The 20,513-nt window shown below is 44.8% G+C and overlaps 1 protein-coding gene across 10 annotated transcripts in view; it reads right to left on the reverse strand.

Moving 5' to 3' along the window:
* HIT1 (Membrane trafficking VPS53 family protein) overlaps positions 1–20,513 on the reverse strand; it is a 152,348-nt gene that overhangs the window by 29,738 nt on the left and 102,097 nt on the right. The gene's annotated exons all lie outside the window — the stretch shown is intronic.

The following is a 20,513-nucleotide window of genomic DNA, read 5'->3' on the forward strand; positions in this document are numbered from 1 at the left end:
TATCTGTTGCTAAGTTAGTGACGAGTGCACCTGATAACATCCTATCTAAGCCCGCAGCAACGGGATATACAGTCTTCAATGATACGGAGTTAATCAAAATGAAAGGGCAAGTGGCCAGTCATGATGTCATTGTGTTGTTTGACTCAGCGTCAACTCACAATGTGATTAACTCCAAGCTCGCGAAGAGGCTGAAACTAAAGACAAGTCCATCCGACTATGCGTATACAGTCAGGATGGCCGATGGAAGTTCAACTGAAGTATGGGACCAAAGGGTTACCCAGTTGGAGCTTCGGATTCAGGACTATGCTGAGAAGCTTGATTTTGAAATGACCAAGCTTGCTCATGCAGATATAGCCCTGGGAATGGCGTGTCATTCTACGAAGAATCCAGCCATTGATTGGAAAAAGCACGTATATCAATTTAAGATGAATGATGTGCTTTATGTTTTGCGAGGTGAAAAAGATATACCTCAGGGACCGTTGGTTTCCGTGATGGAAATCAGAAAGGCTCAAGTAGAGTTTTTGTACCTTTGCACAGCATCGGTAGAGTCGGTGAATGATTCTTCGACTAGCACTGATGTTACGCAAAGTGGTGAGATGGCCAAGCTGGCTAATCTTATAACAGAGGAGTTCTCTGAATGTTTTAGGGATGAACTACCTTATGGGTTACCTCCAGAGCGGAAAGTTCAGCATAAGATTGAACTGATCCCAGGGGCAGAACCTGTAAATAGACCTCCCTATAGGATGAGTTTTGCTGAAGAAGCGGAGGTGCGTGGGCAACTGGAAGAATACCTCAAGTTGGAGCAGATTCAACCAAGTTTCTCACCTTTTGCTTCGCCAGTGATATTAAAGAGGAAAAAGGATGATACGTTTCGCCTCTGTATAGATTACAGAGCATTGAATAATATCACTGTTAAGCACAGGTATCCGATGGCTCGGATTGATGATTTGCTAGATGCATTACATGGAGCCGTGATTTTTAGCAAGATAGATCTTAAGTGCGGCTATCATCAGATCCGGATTAGAGCCGAGGATGTGCATAAAACCGCTTTCAGGAGCAGATTTGGTCATTATGAGTTTTTGGTAATGCCCTTCGGACTTACCAATGCTCCAGCAACCTTCGTCATGCTTATGAACGATTTACTACGTCCGTATATCGGAAAGTTCGTAGTACATTTTATTGACGATATCTTGATATTCAGTAAAAGTGTTACTGAGCATCGTGAACACTTAAGAATAGTGTTCAGTACTTTGAGGAAAGCCAGTCTTTATGTGAATAAAAAGAAAACTATACTGTGTATGGTTAGGCTTGAGTACTTAGGGTTCATAATTACTCCACAAGGGGTAGAAATGGATCCGAAGAAAGTGGCTGCGATACTAACTTGGCCAATCCCTCAGAGTCTGACCGCGTTTGCGATCATTCTTGGGATTTGTCCAGTTTTATAGAAGGCATATCAAAGGATATTCCGGAATAGTATCGCCATTGACTGATCTGACCTCAGATAAAGTACCTTTTGTTTGGGGACAGAATCAACAGAAAAGTTTTAACACCATAAAACAAGCTGTGGTCTCAGGACCGGTGTTAAAAATAGTTGATCCCCAGAAACCGTTGTTCCTAGAAACCGATGCAAGTGGCATTGCGGTAGGAGCAGTTCTCCTTCAAGAGGGAAGGCCAGTAGCCTTTGAAAGCAAGAAGCTTTCTCCCTCTCAAAGGAATTGGCCAACTCATGAATTGGAGTTGTATGCAGTTATCCATGCTTTGAAAACATGGAGGCATTATTTGTATGGTTAAGAGTTTTATGTGGATGTGGATCATGATACTCTGAAACATTTTTGTAAACAGCCTGACTTGAGGGGCTGCCAAGCTAGGTGGGCAGAGCTCATGCAGGAGTTTAATCTAACGATTCGGTACCGAAGAGGAAAAGACAATAAGGTTGCTGATGCGTTGTCTCGCATTATGCACAACCTGAGTTTCACGGTATTAGAGAGTGCTCTAATGACCGAGATCAGAGAAACTCAAAAGGTGGACGAGTTTGTCCAGAGCTTATGGCCTAAGGCTCATGTGTTAAAACCCGGGGAAAGTGAAAAGGATGACCTGGCATCTAGAAAAGGCCAAACTTATGCAAGATATACCATAAGAGATGGTATGCTAGTTAGAAATGGCAAGGTTGTAGTACCTGGTCAGAATGATCTCAGGCAGAGAGTCATTCGACAGTGCCATGATAGCCCGTGTGCGGGACATCCAGGTGTCGAGAAGACCTATGATCTCGTGAAGCGAGATTTCTTTTGGCCAAAGATGAAAAAGCATATTCATGAATATGTGACACGGTGTTTCTCGTGTCAGGTAAGTAAGGCCGAGCGGGTGAAGCCACCTGGACTTTTACAGCCCTTGGAAATACCACTAAGTAAGTGGGAGAGCATTTCCATGGATTTTATTGTAGGGCTACCTGTAACCCAAGGAGGGTATAATTCTATCCTTGTAGTGGTTGATCGTCTAACCAAGATGGCTCACTTCATTCCGACTAAAGAGTCTGTTAGTGCCCCGCAAGTGGCGGATTTGTTCATTAGACATATTTCGTCTGCATGGATTGCCTAGATCCATAGTGTCAGACCGAGATTTCAGATTTACCGGTCATTTTTGGACAGCGGTATTTGAGACACTAAGGACTGAGTTGGGAATGAGTAGTGGGGATCATCCTGAGACGGATGGTCAGACGGAGAGAGTCAACCAAACTTTAGAGGATATGCTGAGAGCATATGTGTCATTGAGGCAACATACGTGGGACAAGTGGTTGCCATTGTTGGAGTTTGCCTACAATGATAGGAAACATTCATCTACTGGGTTCAGTCCGTTTGAGCTGAACTATGGTTATAGACCAGCCAATCCGACTATAGTTGGAGTACCTCAGAAAGTGCCTAGTGCCGCGAACTTTGTAGTTCAGATGCCGGAGATGCTAGCACTTGCGAGAGCTAATATCCGCCAGGCTATGGATAGAGCCAAGGTGTATGCGGATGAAAATCGGTCTATAAGAGTATTTGAAGAAGGAGAAAAAGTTTTTCTCAGAATTCCTTCGCACTCGAAGTCGTTGACTTCAAGAGAGTGTGCTAAGTTATCACCTCGATACTGTGGGCCGTGGTTGATTCTAAAGAGAATAGGCAGTGTAGCCTATAAATTAGAATTGCCACCGGGGTGTAAGGTGCACCCGGTTTTTCATGTTTCGCGCTTAAAGAAATTTTTGCATACAGGTGACTCACTAATCGAAGGTGTGGTTTTGTTTCAGGAGATAGAGGATATTGCAAAGCGCCAACCAACAAGAATCCTGGACCGAGGAACAATGCAGATACGAAATCGGAAGATACCCACGGTGTTGGTTGCATGGCATGGTCAGCCTCTATCGGAAGCTACCTGGGAATCCGTATACCAGTTACGGAGAGCGTTCCCAGATTTCATCATCGAGGATGCTGATGCTTGAAGAGGGAAGGAATGTTATGCTCTAGCTGAGATAGCATGACCTCGGATAGATCGGTGGGCATTTTCTCTTAGATGACCAACTTTTGTAATAGTTAATGTGCGTAATTAAATGGTCAAGAGAAGTAACTGCCAAGGTCCTAGGTGAGGGCGTAATGGCATTGACTAGGTATTCTAATAGGGCTAGGGCCTAGGTGCATCTAAATGTGCAAATTGCCAAGGGGCAATTATTTTTTAAAGGAACTCCAAGAGAGGGGTGAAAAAGGATGCATCTAAGTAGGGGCCTAAAATGAAGACATGTGGCCAGCAACTATCTAGGAAATTGTGGGTCTCAGGGATAAGGATGAAGGAATTAACGATGGATATTAAAAAAAGATCACGCATCAGGTCCCTGAGAGTTGGCTGGGAGGAAAAACAAGAAAGCCATCGCCCGTGACAAATATTAACGATGGGAGAGAACTATCACATAAGCAGTGACGAGTAGTAGAAGAGAGCTTGACATGAAGGCTTTCTCCCATGCCAAGCCTTTGTGGGAGCCTGCCGATTCAAAACATAATTGGCACACATGAGCCCTTCGAGCTAGAATCTGTAAGGCAACTTCTTGCTAGTGAGCATGCATCTATCCATCTCCATGAGAGTTCTATTTTTCCCCTCAGCTTTACCATTTGGCTAAGGGGTAAGCCTCACTGTAAGCTGATGTGTGATGCCTTTCTCCTTCAAAAATGCCTCAAATTCATGAGACATATACTCCCCCCCTCTGTCAGGGCGAAGTGTCTGCACCTTGAGTCCTGCCTCATTTTCAACCTTGGCCACAAAGTGTTTGTAGACCCAAGTGTAATTTGTGTAGTCATCTATAAATGTGACATAATACAAATAAACACCCAAAGCAGGTGTCCTCATGGGACCACAGACATCACTATGTATGAGCTGTAATTTCTGGACAGCTCGTACTGCACCATCCTTTTTAAAGGGAAATCTATGCATCTTACCGATGATGCACCCTTCACAGGCATGAGGAGGAGGTGACTCCAAAGGAGGCAATGCATCAACCATAGCATGTTTCTGAAGTGTCATCAAGCTGCCATAGCTCATGTGGCCATATTTAACATCAAGCTGAAAAAGACCCCGATACAAAGTGCCAGACAACATCAAATCATAATCATTTTCTTTGTCTCGGGCTGCACACTTGGCATCTTCAAAGATGACCTGAAACCCTCCTCCATTGAGCGAGGACACTGAATGTAAATTCTTCTTGATACCAGGCACATAAAGAACATTGGAAATTCCACTATCACAGCTCGTTGTATCAGGATTTTCACAGTCTCATAGACCCATCGGTCTTCCAAAGACTTTAATAAACTTTCTTTCTTTCTTTCTTTCTCCTCTCCAGTTGGATCTTCTTCGCCAGATGTGTGTTGCCTCCGTGACTGATATTCCTTTCTTGGGTTCTCCGTTGGTTTGTCCTTTGGACTCTGCCCTTCTGGTTTCCGGTCTTCGATAGGCTCAGCAGTTTGGGGCCTGTCTCTACTTTATGGGCAGGGTTTTATCTGCAGCTCAACTTCGTCGTTGGGCTGAAGTTACAGTGGGTCAGGATTGCCTTTCCTCCTTTGTCTTTCTGCGCAAAGGTTTTTATTATGCCCACTGCTCTTCGACTGATGTGGTGGAGCGACTTGTCAGTCACGCTAGTATTCATGGGGCTGGTTTCTTTGCTTATGTGATGCCCTGGGATCCACTATTTGATCCGTTTGCCTCTCTTCTGACTCATTGTCCGGCCTCGATTACCCTCAAAGCGTTGCCTCTGCCTCTTCTTCAGCATCTTCCTACTCTTGTAGCTTTTTTGGGGAGGCCTCTACATGTTCCGAGACAGGAGTTTTTGCAGGCTACTCGGAATGTTCGCCTTTGTATTTTATGGGATATGATGCAGCCCGTGCTCTCTACTCTGGATATTGATTTGAGATTTGCTCATCCGGTGCGCATCAGGCTGCATTTTGCCTCTTTTCCTACAGCATGTTATCGGTGTTAGCAAGTTGGTCATTTTGCACGTGCTTGCCCTTCGGCTTCCATGACCATTCCTCCTGCTCCTCCTTCAACAGTAAAGTTTACTCTTCCTTCTGCTCCGGTTTCTACTAAGGCTTTACTGGATCAGCCTTCTTTTACTGCTCCGAAGCATTACTCGAGGAAGGTAGAAAAATCACAGGTTAATCTTTCTCTTGCTGAAGAAGTTCAGGATCTGACTCCCATTGAGCACCATCAGCCTCCTTCTCCTCTAGATATGGATGTGCCCCTTGTAGAGGGGATCATACAGGATGCTGCACATGCTCTTTCTCAAGTTGATCCTCGAAGTGAAGCTGAAATGCCGAGTCCTGCTTTATCAGATGCAGCTCTTTCATCAGAGGATACAGAGGTTGATCTAGCTCCTTTGCCTCTAATGCCTGTGCCAGAGTCTTCTTCTGTTCGGGATGCAGAAGTGCCTTTTTTATTGGAACCTTTTCATCCCATGTTACAATAGGTTTTTGACCCTGTGATTCAGAAATTTCGGGTATCAACCTATATCAAAAAGATCACAAGGGCAAAAAACAACTGCTTTTTATTGATGGTGTGGTTTCATCACTGCATCACTAGTTGCTAGTGGAGTTTTTGGCAAGCGGTGAAGCATGTACAAAATGAAGGAATAATCTTATATTATAGTTGACGTGGTATCAATTAGCTTGTTAGCCTTGTGGTGGTTAAATTTTGATGGGCAACGTGCAGCCCATGGCAAGTGTGCACGACTGTTTTATTTGCTCTCGTTCCTATGCGCAACTAAACCACCACATGGCAGACGTGTGTTCATTCACCTCTCCTTACACAACTTGAAATTTCTCCATTTTTTAAAAACTTTATTTTTGGGGCTTTCTGAAGGTGACACATGTAGAGAGCGAGCATCAAGTTCTATGGAGCAAAAATGTAAAATTATGTATAGTTTAGATGTTAGACTTAGTTTGAAGCTTATGATTTAAAAGTTGGTTCTCAAAACAAACCAAAGTGTAAGGAGAAACATGCATTTGGGAGAGAAGGTGATTTGCATTAATTTCCCAAGTCTCTTGAAATTATACTCGGGTTCATTTCAAGACATAAGATAAACATAAGCCATATGCTTCATTGATATTTTGAAATCCAAACTAAATTTGATTTTCCAAGCATGAGCATCATTATATATTGAGTTCTAAATCTTTGAAATTGGACTTGGGTTGATTTTGACAAGCCTTATCAAGCCTTGTCAAGCCTTGCCAAGCCTCATCAAGCCTCAATAAGCCTCACCAAGAATTCCAAGAATTTTCTTTTTGAAATCAAACTTGGGTTGATTTTCTAACTTTTTGACATCGAATGTCTTTTCACTCTACAGAGCGATAAATTGAAGCTGGAGGATGCTGTGTTTGATCCTCCTCCAGCTTGATATGTAACTTTTTACTTGGCTGCCTCATGACTTTTGCTCTGAGGCTTTACCTGTAAATTTTTTCTTGTACTTATTTGGTGGGTTTTTACCTCTTTTTGAGGTTTCCCACACAGAAATATAAGATTTCACTAAAAAATGTGTGTGTGTGTGTGTGTAGAGTGTCAATGGTGTGTGTGAGAAGCGTGAGAGAGAGAGGAAGGGTCGACAGATTTGCCTTGCAGCCCCGTTCGGGTTTCGTGCCAGCCTACGTACAGCCCCTGTCACCCGTACAGCTCTGAACGTCCGTACAGGTTTCTCTGTCCGTACAGATCCGGCAGCCCCCGTCCGTGCAGGTTCCTTGCGTCCGTACGCTTTGGCCTCGCCTTCCGTACAAGCCCCTTTTGCTTTGCCATCCATACGTCTGTCCGTACAGTTCTGACACATCCGTACGGACTGTACAGCTCTGTCCTGCTGTTCATACAGATTCCCCCGCCATCCATACAGCTCTTCCTGCAGTCCCTGCTCGTCTGTCCGTACAGGTTCCACTATCGTCCGTACTGTTCCCCTTGATGCCCGTACAAGCTTTCTGCTGCCCCTTCTCCTCCCCTCTCTGCTGTCCTTTTCTCTCTCCCTGTTCTTTAGCCTTCCTTCTGTACAGACTTTTTTTATGTTTTCTCTGCCCTCGCTTTTTCCTCTCAGTTTCATTTGCCTTTTCTTTTCCCTGGATCAAATGGAGGACTCTCCTTATAAGAAGACTTTTCAAAAAGACAGGTCGGTTTCCAACAAGAAACAGAAGCATTTGATGGGTCAGGATGACCCCTTTTATGCCTCTGCAGAGGCTCAGCTTGTCTACGAAGTGATGCATGAAGGTTTTGAGGATACCCGCAAGGGTTGGAAAGATCCACTTCCCACTATAGGTATCATGGTTGAGGTAGATGACATCTTTGATCCTGTGAAGGAATACGCCAAGCATGCCATTATTATTTTATTTCCTGGACGTATGCCTACTACTGCGGATGTGGGCAATTGGTTGACTAGAACCCTGGGTGGGTGTTATGTCAAAAAAGTCCACTATGCAGCGAGAGGTTTTTTTGAGATCATCATGGCTGATGAAGAGCACAGACATGTTTCACTGGAGCACTCTCCACTCTTCTATGGCCAGCAGATGGTCCATGTCTTGCCCTAGCCTCCTACCAGGGATTATCAGGCATTGATTCGACACCGCTGCCTTGGCAGCTTTTCTTGGCAAGGTGGTTTGTCCACCAAGACCAAATGGCAATTCAAATCACTTTTGCATTTTGTGGGACATGGATAATCCCACCCTGCCTTCTTATTCAGTTACTGTCAATAATGTTTCCATGGGGAGTGCTTTTTACAAGCTGAAATGGGGGCTGTTTGCAGGAGCTTGCTTTGAATGCAAGCAATTTGGGCATATGGCTTCACAATGCTCTTCTCGAACTCCCAAACTACCAGTGCAAGCACAAACAGTCCCGCCTCCAAGTATGAATTTCAATGCCAGGATAAAGGCAAAGCCCCAGCTACCTCAAATGCTCATGTTCCTCTTTCTATGCCTTCGCAATCTCAGCCTCAAGTGAAGGGCAAAGATTTGGATGAAGCATGGCAAACTCCTCGAAAAGTTCTTTCTCCTAGGAGACCTTTGCCATCCAGGACTTGGAATAGTGCATCCTCAGAGGGTGAAACCCCCACTGAAAATTCTAGAATTGGTTTGACTTGGGCAGCAGTAACTACAAATCCTACCCTCTTTCTTGAAGAGGAAGTTGCTACACTTTTGTCTTCTTGTCAAGCTGATTCTTCTTCTTAGGGCAGAGGCCCTAACCTTGAGGTGGAGATGCCGACATAGTCAGCTTGTTTGTTTGTTGTACATACTTGTCTTATATCTGTAAATATGCTTGACCACATCAAATGCCTTACACTCAATGTATATATATATGATCGTAGAAAGTGGAAACTTGTGTGGATGTATATCAGACAATTGCAACCAGACATAGTGGCTTTGCCAGAACATAACCAACACATGTATGCTGGTCACACGGGACATTTTGCTGGTTATGATATTTTCTATGCTGGAGAGCACTCTTTCTTTGGAGTAGCTTTTTTGGTGAGGCATGATCTTCAGCCTGTTGTCGCTCTCAATGATCACCATGGTAGATGGATTATTATGCAATGCCTGATTCAAGGAGAAATTTTTGAATTTGCATCGGTTTATGCCCCTCAATCTTCTAAAGGTCGAGCGTTGCTTTGGGATGCCATGCATAATTATCCGTGGAGGCACTATGCATTCATCTGTGGTGATTTCAACAATGCTCCGCAACCGGGAGACAATACTTCATGCCACACTCATATGTTGGCTTCTGAACAATAGGCATGGTCTGACTTTTTGGTTCAGCTGTGTTTGGTGGATCTCTCAATTCAGAAAACGATTCCCTTTCACATGCTCAGATTAAATTGACTGTTAATGAGCAGAGGAAATTGCACAAATGGCAGATTAGGGCAAAAATGAAGCCCCTCATGGATAAGGGCTGCTCATCAAAAGCCTTCTTCCAGGGCTTGCATGCTACTCGAAAGAAAACTCATTTCTAAGGGTAAGGAAGCTAGATGGCTCTTGGACGCACTCTTTCTCTCATCTCCAAGATGAATGCCAAAATTATTTCCAGAAATTGTTCTCCGCTCCTGGTCACCCATCAAATCAAATGACTGATGCTAGGACTGAATTTCTCCATTATGTTTCTGGAATAGTGGAAATGGATGATACTCTTATCTTGGAGAGACCTTTTATTGACACAGAACTTCATAATGCATTGTTCCACCTCAGCAAATACAAGTCCCCTGGTTGGGATGGCCTTAGGGTGGAATTTTATATTTCTTTTTGGGATGATTTGAAAGAAGTCCTCTTGCAAATGATCAATGTTGCCTGGCAAGAAAATCAGTTGCCGCACTCTTGGAAGCATGGCATAGTCAAACTTGTGCCCAAAAGACATCTGTGTAACCATATGTCAGATTGGAGGCCTATTACTTTGATGCCTGTAGTTTATTAACTCATTGCCAAAAGGATTGTGCATAGGCTTCACAGTATACTGGATGCGGGACTTCATCCTCATCAGTATGGGTTTGTGCCGCGAAGACAGATCCATGACAATATATCCAATGCCTTGACTGCAATTGAATATGCTAAGTATTCGCATCAAGATGTGCTAATATTGCAGGTGGATATTGCTAAGGCATTTGACACTGTTCAATGGGATTTTATCTCTCAAATCATGACAAAGATAGGCTTTGGTCCCAAGATAGCAAATGCAGTTTACTGGCCTTACTCTGGTTCTACTTCTCAGTGCATTCTTCGGGGTCATCTGTCTCGGTCATGGACATTGGGTCGATCAGTTAGACAGGGCTGCCCTCTCAGTGCTCTCTTCGATGCCATTGCGACCCATCCCCTTTTAATGTATCTTGATCATCTTACAAACACAGGACAGATGACTGGTCTTAAAATCCGTGGGGCTGTATCTTTTTTGGCACAAGCATATGCTGATGATTCCTTCTTTATGCCACAGAATTCTCCCCGGGAAGTTCACATGCTTATGACCACTCTTTCATTGTATGGTTTGACAGCGGGATTGCATGTCAATTTTGACAAATCTAAATTACTTCCCCTGAAACAATGTGGCTAGCATTCTATTCTTTGGCCAGGTCAGGTGGTGCATTCCAAAGATGTAGTCAGGCATTTGGGATATCCCATAGGATGGTATATCACCAGGAAGCAGTAGCTAAAATGGATCTTCCAAAGACTTCAACATAAACTGGAATACTAGAACATTTCTACTTGGCCTCTTCATGTCAGGCTCAGAATAGTACAGTCCATTGTAATGTCCTATTTCCAGTTCTATTTGCCTTTGCTGCATTCGTCCTCCAGGGATATTTCAGCCTTTATGTCTCAAGCTATGGAGATGTTATGGAGGACAAAAACTGCTATGAAAGCATTGAGACTGATGAAGATGGAAATGGTGTGCTCTCCTAGGATGCATGGGGGACTTAATGTCCTCAATATAAGATATCATGTACTTGCAAGGAAGGCGACTCTGCTGCATACTTTTTTCCGCCAACAACAGCCATGGACTTGTATGCTAGCATCCATGTGTGTGAACATGAGGACTTGTGCTTATGGTCATTGGACTACTCATCATTGGGAGGTTGTCATTGGGAGATTTGTAGGGAAGATACCTGGCTGTCCTTTCTCTACTGCTCTGATACTTGACTGGAAACAAGTACTTTCTAAGGTCAAATGGGCTCTTGATAATTGCTCGGGGACAAACGCAATGAGGAAAGAAAGTATTCATTGGAGTGCCATCTTTGACATTCCACTCGGTTTACAGGAACCTGTTCGGGCATACAATCTCATGAAATTGGGAATTAGATACATACATGATGTGGTAGATGATCAGGGCTATGTTTTATCTTTTCTTCAAGCCACTGCTTCCTATGCATTGGGAATACATCATAGGTCTATGTGGAAGAAAATTGCTCATTTGTTACATCCTTTTCTACCTGTTCCTACTGTGGCTGACACAGACAGGCTTACGGATTGGCAATTGCAACCCTCTCCTACATGCACTCATCATGTTCCTCTTTCTGCCTTAACCTCCATCAAAGCCTACAGGCTTCTTCAGCCTGCTCCATGGATTCAGCAATATGCTAATTCTCTGTGGCATATAAGGATGCCCCTCTCATGGTGGCGGAAGAATCTCGGGTAATTATGGAAGTGTAAAATGCCATTGAAACAAAGACTTTTTCTTTGGAGATGTATGACAGGCACATTGTCAGTGGGGGTCACACTTGCTAAACGTCGCATTGCACCATCCACATGTTTAAGATGTCAAGCTCCTTCAGAGACTGTTCTTCATTTGCTTTGGCACTGCCCGTGTTCTAGGATCCTCCTCAGGAGAATTTCATATCATCTTCGGATTCGTTTCCCGACTCACAGATTTGGGAAACATTTATGGCTCTTTGGCAGATTTATGAGGTCTTTGTCTCAATACTCACTATTTCTCTCTTGGGTGCGATATTGGGCTCTTTGGACAATCTGGAGTGAGCATAATTTGGCATACTTGGGTCGGCAGATTCACAAGTCATATGAATCTTTCCAAGCCTCATTGCGGCAATCCTTATATGATGCCTGCCATGAGGGTGATATGGATGCTTCTTGCATAGAGCTTTTCTTTTTAGTTTTCTGATCTTTGGGATACTCTCCATTTCGGAGACCTCCCATCATGTAAATTCATGAGCATATAAATATACTACACTGGATATAACTATTAAAAAAAAAGTGTGTGTGTGTGTGTTTGAGTGTGAGTGTGTGCGTGAGCGACGGAAGACCGTACAGCCCGTACAGTCAGTCCCCTGCGCAGCCTCCTCCCTCTTTTGTTTTCTCCGCTTCGGCACCTCCCTCTGCCTCTGCTCCTACTCGTGTGTTTCTTTGCCGTAAGCATGGTGGTCTGCTTGCTTCTCCTCTCGTCAAATCGGCAAAGCTCGATGGTTCTGATGGCCCTTCTTCTTCACTCCAGCTGGATCTTCTTCGCCAATTGTGCTCTGCCTCTGTCACAGAAGTTCCTTCATCGAGTTTCCCGCTTGTTTGCTCCTTGGATTCTGCCCTTTTGGTCTCTAGTCTTCAACAGGCTCAACAATTTGGAGTCTGCCTCTACTTCATGGGCAGGGTTTTATCCTCAGCTCAGCTCTGTCATTGGGCTGATGTTACCGTGGGTCTAGATTGTATTTCTTCCTTTGTTGTTCTAGGCAAAGGATTTTACTATGCCCAATGCTCTTCGACTAAGGTGGTAGAGCGCCTTGTCAATGATGCTGGTGTTCCTGGAGCGGGTTTCTTTGCTTATGTTATGCCCTGGGATCCACTTTTCGATCCTTCTACAACACTTCTGACTCACTGTCCAGTTTGGATTACTCTCAAAGCGCTGCATGTGCCTCTTTTTCAGCATCTTCCAACTCTTGCAACTTTTTTGGGAAGGCCTCTCCATATTCCGAGACAGGAGTTCTTGCAAGCCTCCCGTGATGTTCGTCTTTGCATTCTGTGGGATATGACGCAGCCCGTGCCATCTACTCTGAATCTTGATTTGGGATTTGGTCATCCGATGCGCATCAGGCTCCATTTTGCATCTTTCCCCACTGCATGTTATCGGTGCCGACAGGTTGGCCATTTTGCACGTGCTTGCCCTTCCATATCCAGGCCCATACCACCTGCTCCTTCTTCAGCTGTCAAGGTTACTCTCCCTTCTCCTCCGGTTTCTGCTATGGCTTCTTTGGTGAAGTCCTCTACTGCTCCGAAGCACTACTGGAGGAAGGTTGATAAATCACAGGCAAATCTTCCTCCTGCTGAAGAAGCTCAGGATTGCACTCTTGTTGAGCACCATCAGTTTCCTTCTATTCAGGACATGGATGTAACCCTTGCAGAGGGCAAATTACAGGATGATATGCATGCTATTTCTCAAGATACTGCCCCTGCTCTTATTCAAATTGATCCTCCGAATGAAGCTCAAATGCTGAACTCTATTTCATCAGATGTAGCTTCTTTATCGGAAGACACGGATGTTAAGCTAGCTCCTATGCCTTTGATGCCTGTGCCAGAGTCTTCTTCTGACAGGGATGCAGAAGTACCTTTTTTATTGGAATCTTTCCATCCCATGTTACAACAAGTTTTTGACCCTTTGATTCAAAAATTTCGGGTACCAGCCTACATCAAGAAGAATCATAAGGGCAAAAAACAGCTTGTTTTTATTGATGGTGTGGTTTCATCACTGCATCAGTTCTTACAGAGCAACAATTTGAAGCTGGAGGATGCTGTGTTTGATTCTCCTCCAGCTTGATATGTAATATTTTACTTGGCTACCTCATGACTTTTGCTCTAAGGTTTTACTTGTAAAAACTTTTTCCTTGTACTTATTGGTGGGTTTTTACCTCTTTTGAGGTTTCCCACACAGAAATATAAAGATTTCACTATTTTTATTATTTTTATATTTTTTTTAAAAAAGTGTGCGCGTTAGCGAGACAACCTGCTCCACGTTTGCTTTGAACTGTCTGAAGCCTATTCGGAGCCCTTACCTCTGCTCACGGGAGATTTCGGCCATCTTGCATGCTCTCAAAGCCACCCTCAGCGCCTCGTCTTTAGTTTCCTCTCTAAAGCCCGCTCTGTAAGTGCGTAGGATACGTGTAAGTTGTGTGTGAGACAGTCTTCCTGCAAGGAATTTAGTCGCAACAGGTTCCCGTGCCCTCTTGTCTAGGTTTCGTGCCTTTCTGTCCAGGTCCCGTGCCCAGCTGCTACAGCGTCGCTGTCCTTATTTTGGTTTCAACACAATCTGTTTAGTTCGTATACTGTTTGGTTACTCCCTCTCTTGTTTGCTTTGTGCTTAGCTTGTCTATTTCTTTCTGCTTGCTATCTGTCCCAACTGAATTTTCTGTTCAGCGTCTTGGCCCTCATCCCCCTCTATCTCATAGCTTGTAACCTAACTGCAACTTCAGCTTTGAATCTCTCCATTGAATCCACTAGCTTCAATGACAGAAACAAATAAGTATGATGTAAAGAGGACGCACCCAAAACAGTCAAGGGAGACTCTGCCACCCATATCCCCTTCATCTGAAGATGCTTCCTCTGTATTTGACATGTTGAATGAGGAATTTCAACAAAGTAGAAGAGAATGGATGCTACCTGCTCCGGAACTCACTTACAAAATGCGGTTGCCTTCTCTTGTGCATCATCTTTCAGACTGCAGTCATCATCTTTTTCCCAGTAAAAATGCCCAGTCATCATCTTTCAGACTGCAGTCTGAAGAAGCTCTCTCAGACTACAGTCATCATCTTTTTCCCAAGAAAAATTACCTTCGTCTAATGATGTGGGCCAATGGGTGAATTTCCTCTTAGGTGGATGCTATGTGGAAGGAGTTTATTTTGCCTCCCGAGGATTTTATGAAGTTCATCTCTTGGATGCCTTGACAAAACAAAAGATGCTGGAAATGTCCCCCTTATTTTTTGGCCGTCAGATGGTGCATATCATGCCTTGGTCTCCTAATAAGGACTATCAGAATCTCATCAAGCGCCATTGCCCTGTATGGGTTGAAGTGGTTGATTTCCCTTTACATGAGAACGGAGCTTCCTGGCTTAGCAATGACATTGGGACAAGTGATTTGTCCCCCTCGTCCCACAGGTAATAAAAATCGCTTTTGCATATTATGGGATACTTATAGACCGAGGGTGTTAATTTGGAAAAGAAATATTTCACTTTGAAATGGGGAATTTTTGCTGTTTCTCTTGTCACAAGTTTGGACACCTGGTTTCTGAGTGTCCCTCTATACTTCACCCTCCTCCTCCAGCTGCCATTCCCCCGCCTTCTAATAAAGGAGGTCAGAAGACTTATGTGAAAAAGACATAAGGCAAGGAGCGAAGCCTTCAATTCATACAGGTAATCAAGTCATTTCAGCTCAAAACAAGGATAAAGGAAAGGGCAAGCAAGTGGAAAATAATCCATTTTCTCATGAGGGTTGGCAGACTGCAAAGAAGACAGTGCCTCTCAAACAAAGACCTCTCCAATCTCGTAATTGGGATGCTTCTGCTCCTTCTCCTGGTCAACCATCTACCTCTTCTGACAGCCCCATCTCAAAGGCATGGGTTAATGCAGTCAAGAAGGGTATTCTGCTTTGTGAAGTTTATTTTTTGTTTGGGTGTACTACTGGGCACTTTGGACTCTATGGATGGACAGAAATCATAGATTCTTTGGTGATCCTACTTTTCCATCTTTCGTTTTTTTCAAACGATCTCTGCGCAATCGTTTTATGATTGCTTTCAGACTCATTTGATTGATCATGATGTATATATGGCTTATACTGAGATTTTCGGTTGAGTAGTAGTTTCTCCGCTTTTGGAGTACCTATGAATGTAATTATTTCACAGCAATAAAATATTTCTTCTCACTATTTTAAAAAAAATGTGTGTGTGTGTGTGTGTGTGTGTGTGCAGATAGAATTGTAATTGTAGCACCTTGTTTTGAGGTTGCTACTCATGTAATATAATCAATCAAAGATTTCACCCAAAAAAAAAGTGTGTGCAGATAGAAAGAAAGAAGGAAAGATAGACATGAAAATGTAATATGCGCATATGTCATGTGTGTATACACACACAAGCACACACATACATGCATGCATGTATATAATACCTAAATGTATACATGCATTCATGCATACATCTATATATGTATATGTTTATAAATGCATGTATGCATACATGCATGCACGCATTTGTGACTTGTGCAATTATCAAGGATGACCATATGTGAGGAATGTTTGTTCAAAGTAGCAGGCCATTTAGTGTACAAGGCACAAACCTCTTTCCATCATCTTTCTTGACATGTTTTACACTCTCTATTAATAGTATATGGAGAGGTACAAGAGCAGGAAAAAAGGGCTGCACAGATGCAGCAGAGGGTTTTGTACGAGGGGCTTCCTGATCAGTGTCTTTTCTGTCGGAAGAGAGGTCATTTTATTAGGGATTGCCCCAGTCGTCGGCCTCGATCAGAGACTCCAGATCCTTCTCATCCTACGAGTGACCCAGAACCTACAGTTCAGCCTTCAAGGGTCTCTGAGCCTGCTTCGACTCATTCAGCAGAACGAGAGGAGACTCCTCTGGGGGAGCCTCCAATGGACTCAGAGGACCTGGAGATGCCTCCAGTGGAACAGCTTTCACAGAGAGCTCGGAGGAGACGGAGACAGAGAGAGAGCCAGCAGTACGAGCAGCCCCAGGTACGAGCTCACAGATGACAGAGAGTTGAGACACATGTGCAGGAGACCCCGGGAAGGGGAGATGCAGAGGACCATCCCCAGGCAGGTCTTGACACTGTGCAGGAGACGGTAGCTCACGGAGTCGAGACACATGTGCAGAAGACCCCTGAAAGGGGAGATGCAGAGGACCATCCGCAGGCAGGTCTTGACACTGTGCAGGAGACGGTAGCTCAGGGAGTCGAGACACATGTGCAGGAGACCCCGGAAAGGGGAGATGCGGAGGACCATCCACAGGCAGGTCTTCACGCTGTGCAAGAGACAGTAGCTCAGGATTTGAGGACTCTAGACACTACTATCCCAGAGGTTCAGATATTGGTTACGGAGACAGTTATTCAACAGGAGACTGCTCAGGCTGCAGCAGGAGCGGGAGCTTTTGGACACTGAGTTTGCTGACGACACGGCACTAACAGTCAGAGGAGATGCAATCAAAAGGCATCTGGACTGGAGCTCAGCAGGATACCCCAGCATGGGGAGGAGACAGAGGCTTTGTTTGGATTCCCAGAGGCACTTCTACGAGATATCTAGGCTTCCAGGTTGGCATTGAGGTGTCCCCAACGCAACAGTTTGCCCCAGTTCTTGAGAGTATCCGAAGAAAGTTAGCCTATTGGAGTACGGCTAGACTCTCTTTGGCCGGAAGAGCGCTGGTACTCAACCAGGTTCTACTAGCGACTATGTGGTACGTTGCGTCATGTTGGTGCTTTCATGCTGACTCGATCCGTCAGGTGAGGAGATTGCTCCGGAACTTTCTGTGGAGTGGTGGCGACTGTTCTGAGGACACTAGGGCCAGGGTTTCATGGGATACTATCACTTTACCCTCCTCGCAGGGAGGACTTTGGGTTCTTGATCCTGAGATGCAGAGAAGAGCCCTTTTAGTCAAACTTCTTGTTAGAGGTTTGACTCCAGGAGATCAGCCGTGGAAGCAGTTCTTACTGCATGGGATTCACCAGTGCACCCCTAGAGCGGCAGGCCAGTGGGCAGGTAGAGTCAGTTGGATCTTCCTGACGGACCAGCATTCTCAGCCTTCCTCACCTCTTGTGAAAAGGCTTATTCAGATATGGGATCATTTTCGACAACACCTCATCAGAGCAGTTCCCTCCTCCAGAGAGGAAATTGCTCGACAACCACTTTATCATAACCCCCTGGTTTGGTATCAGGGATCTTCCCCTGGTACAGAACTTAGGACTCCCTTGGCCAGATGGCATGCTCAGGGGGTTGTGACAGTCAAAGATTGGTTCAGGGGAGGTGTGGAGATGTCAGAGGAGGAGATCAGAGATAGACACGGGCCACTTGGACAGATTGCTGCCACCAGATTACTGATCATGAGAGCTATTCCTCAGGAGTGGAGGGATATGCTTACACATCCAGCCTATGTTCATCCCATCTCTACTTGGTTAGGTTGTTTTAGTGAGGCTGGGCTATGCATTGGAGCTCGTTTAGGACCGGTACCATTTACTTATTAGTCGGACTCCTCTCACAGATTGTATCCCACTCAACCCCTGGATCGACAAGAGCTCCTTTGGCAGAGGGTCAGGGTCATTGGTTGCTTGGGTAAGGAATGGGCCACAGATCCTTCCAGGTTGACCATTGCAGAGGATCCTAGATGGAGACTTTGGATTTTTCAGGGTCGACCTCTCACGGAGCTCGACTGGGACCCATGTGAGTGGACGTGACCTGCTCCGGTGGCAGGCGGCCGTCCTCTTCCCTTTTTCCAGTACTCGACGAGGGAAGGTTACAGGCTTCAGCAGAGAGACTCTCATCACCTACCATCAGCCTCACAGCATTGGCACGCACAGGGACTTACTGCAGAGCTCTCGCTGAGCTACTGGACTCACTTTTGGGGCATCAGTAGAGCCAATAAAGTATCCTATTTTCTTTGGCTCACTATACATAGGGGTATACCTGTGGGTACTTGGCTTCAGCAGATGGGTAGACCCTCCTTGTGTATGCATTGTCAGCTTGCAGAGGAATCTAGTAAGCATTGTTTATGGAGCTGCCCCAGCTCTAGAGTGGTATGGATGGACAGGTATTTTCAGGTTGTTCTCACATGTTACATCCGAGTCCTTTCTGATGACATGGGGTGCTGCCCTTTGGGGGAGAGGATCTGGAGCCTTTGCTCTCTTTGAGTCAGAGCCAGGAGACCACGGTTTCTTCATGCAGCGTCGCCAGAGACGGGGTCCCACACGTCAGCATCATGGAGCCGCAGGATTTACTTTTGGTACCTATACCTGCTCAGGATTTCATGCCTACTTCACCTGCAGGGTCAGCCTGGGAGGTGATTTCCAGCATTACTCTATGGCGGATATGGTGTTCGCGATGTTCTTTTGTCCTTGGGGGCCATTTATGCACGGAGGCTGACATTCTCGCTTCCATTTGGGCCGAGATTATCTTCACTCTCAGGAGTCAGTGGGAGTGGTGTACAGGCACCTCTTTGGCAGCTCGTGGGAGACTTCTATCCTTCATGAGGAAATGGGACTGCTCATTATTTTTTCATTTGACCCCTTTTGGGATGTCGTGGCATTTTAGACCACCACCATGGCTTTTTTGCCACATTGTTGAGGCTAGGGATAGAGTACTTTCTCTCCCACCTGTTGTATGATTCGTTTTGAATGGAATATATCACTTTTCTCTTAAATGCTCGATGTCTATGCATTGGAGGCTGGAGCACTACCTGAAGATTGGCATGAAGGGAGCCTGGCAAAAAGTTTTGATAGTATCATAGCAGCAACCCCTCAGATTGAGTGGGATTTAAAGGACGTAGCCATTGTGGCTCCTATTGGGATGCAAGCTAAAGTGGTGCTCAATGACTGGAAGGCAAGAACCAAGATTCTCATGCAAAAAAATAAGCTGAGAGGTACCAAGGTATGGATATCAGAGGAGCTCACCCAAATTCAGCTCAAGATAAAATCCACAGAACTGAACAAAGTGAAGGACGCTCGCAAAGAAGGAAAATGGGCTGTCTATAGAGATGGAAAAGCACTTATCAAAGACTTTAAATCCAAACCCAAGGACTCTCAGTCTTAAACTAATGTAATACAGGCCGATTATCTCATTTAGTACAATGTGGCTAATCTATAATAACTTTGGGAGTGTGTTACATGCAGTTCAAAGAGACTCTTAGTCTATAAGTGATGTTTGGTGTTGATGTGTGCGCCTTGTCTCATAGTCTCTCTCTCTCTCTCTCTCTCTCTCTCTCTCTCTCTCGGGCATATGTACTGCGTGCATTGCATATGGAATAAATACTTTGGCCCCAATCTTAGCAAAGCTTTCCAACGAAGCGGCTTGCAACAGTTTCCCTCACACCTTAACCCTTAACAAGGCAGCAGATCCCATGAGCCCAGAAAATTAAAGGACCATTATGATTGGATGGCATGTCCAAGATCTATGCATCAGCACTCGACACAAAGGTTAGCCGTTTTTCAGAGCTTTGGAAACTCACAACCGTGGGACAGGCGGGCTTCCCGACTGATCACGGACTCTAGGTTACATACTCATACTCGCAGGTGTCATTGATGAGGCTAAAGCATGGAGATAAAGGGTTTATAGTTGCTTTGTGATTTCCACAAAGCTTTTGACAAGTGCCGAGAGCTCGCCTCATCAGACATTTACAAGAGCTGGAGTATGATCAGGAGATCATCTGGGCAGTCATGTTACTTTATGAGAGTCTTAGGCACGGTTCGGACCAACACAAGCTGGACAAAGGAGATTATGAGTGCTATTGGGGTTCAAAACTCTTGCAACTCCAAAGACTGGTGACCCTTGGAATTGTCATCTATTCAGATTGT

The sequence above is a fragment of the Dipteris shenzhenensis genome, chromosome 4 (assembly GCF_047967505.1).
Source record: "Dipteris shenzhenensis isolate YYH24624 ecotype China chromosome 4, Dip_SZ_1.0, whole genome shotgun sequence".
In the NCBI taxonomy this organism is placed as follows: Eukaryota; Viridiplantae; Streptophyta; class Polypodiopsida; order Gleicheniales; family Dipteridaceae; genus Dipteris; species Dipteris shenzhenensis.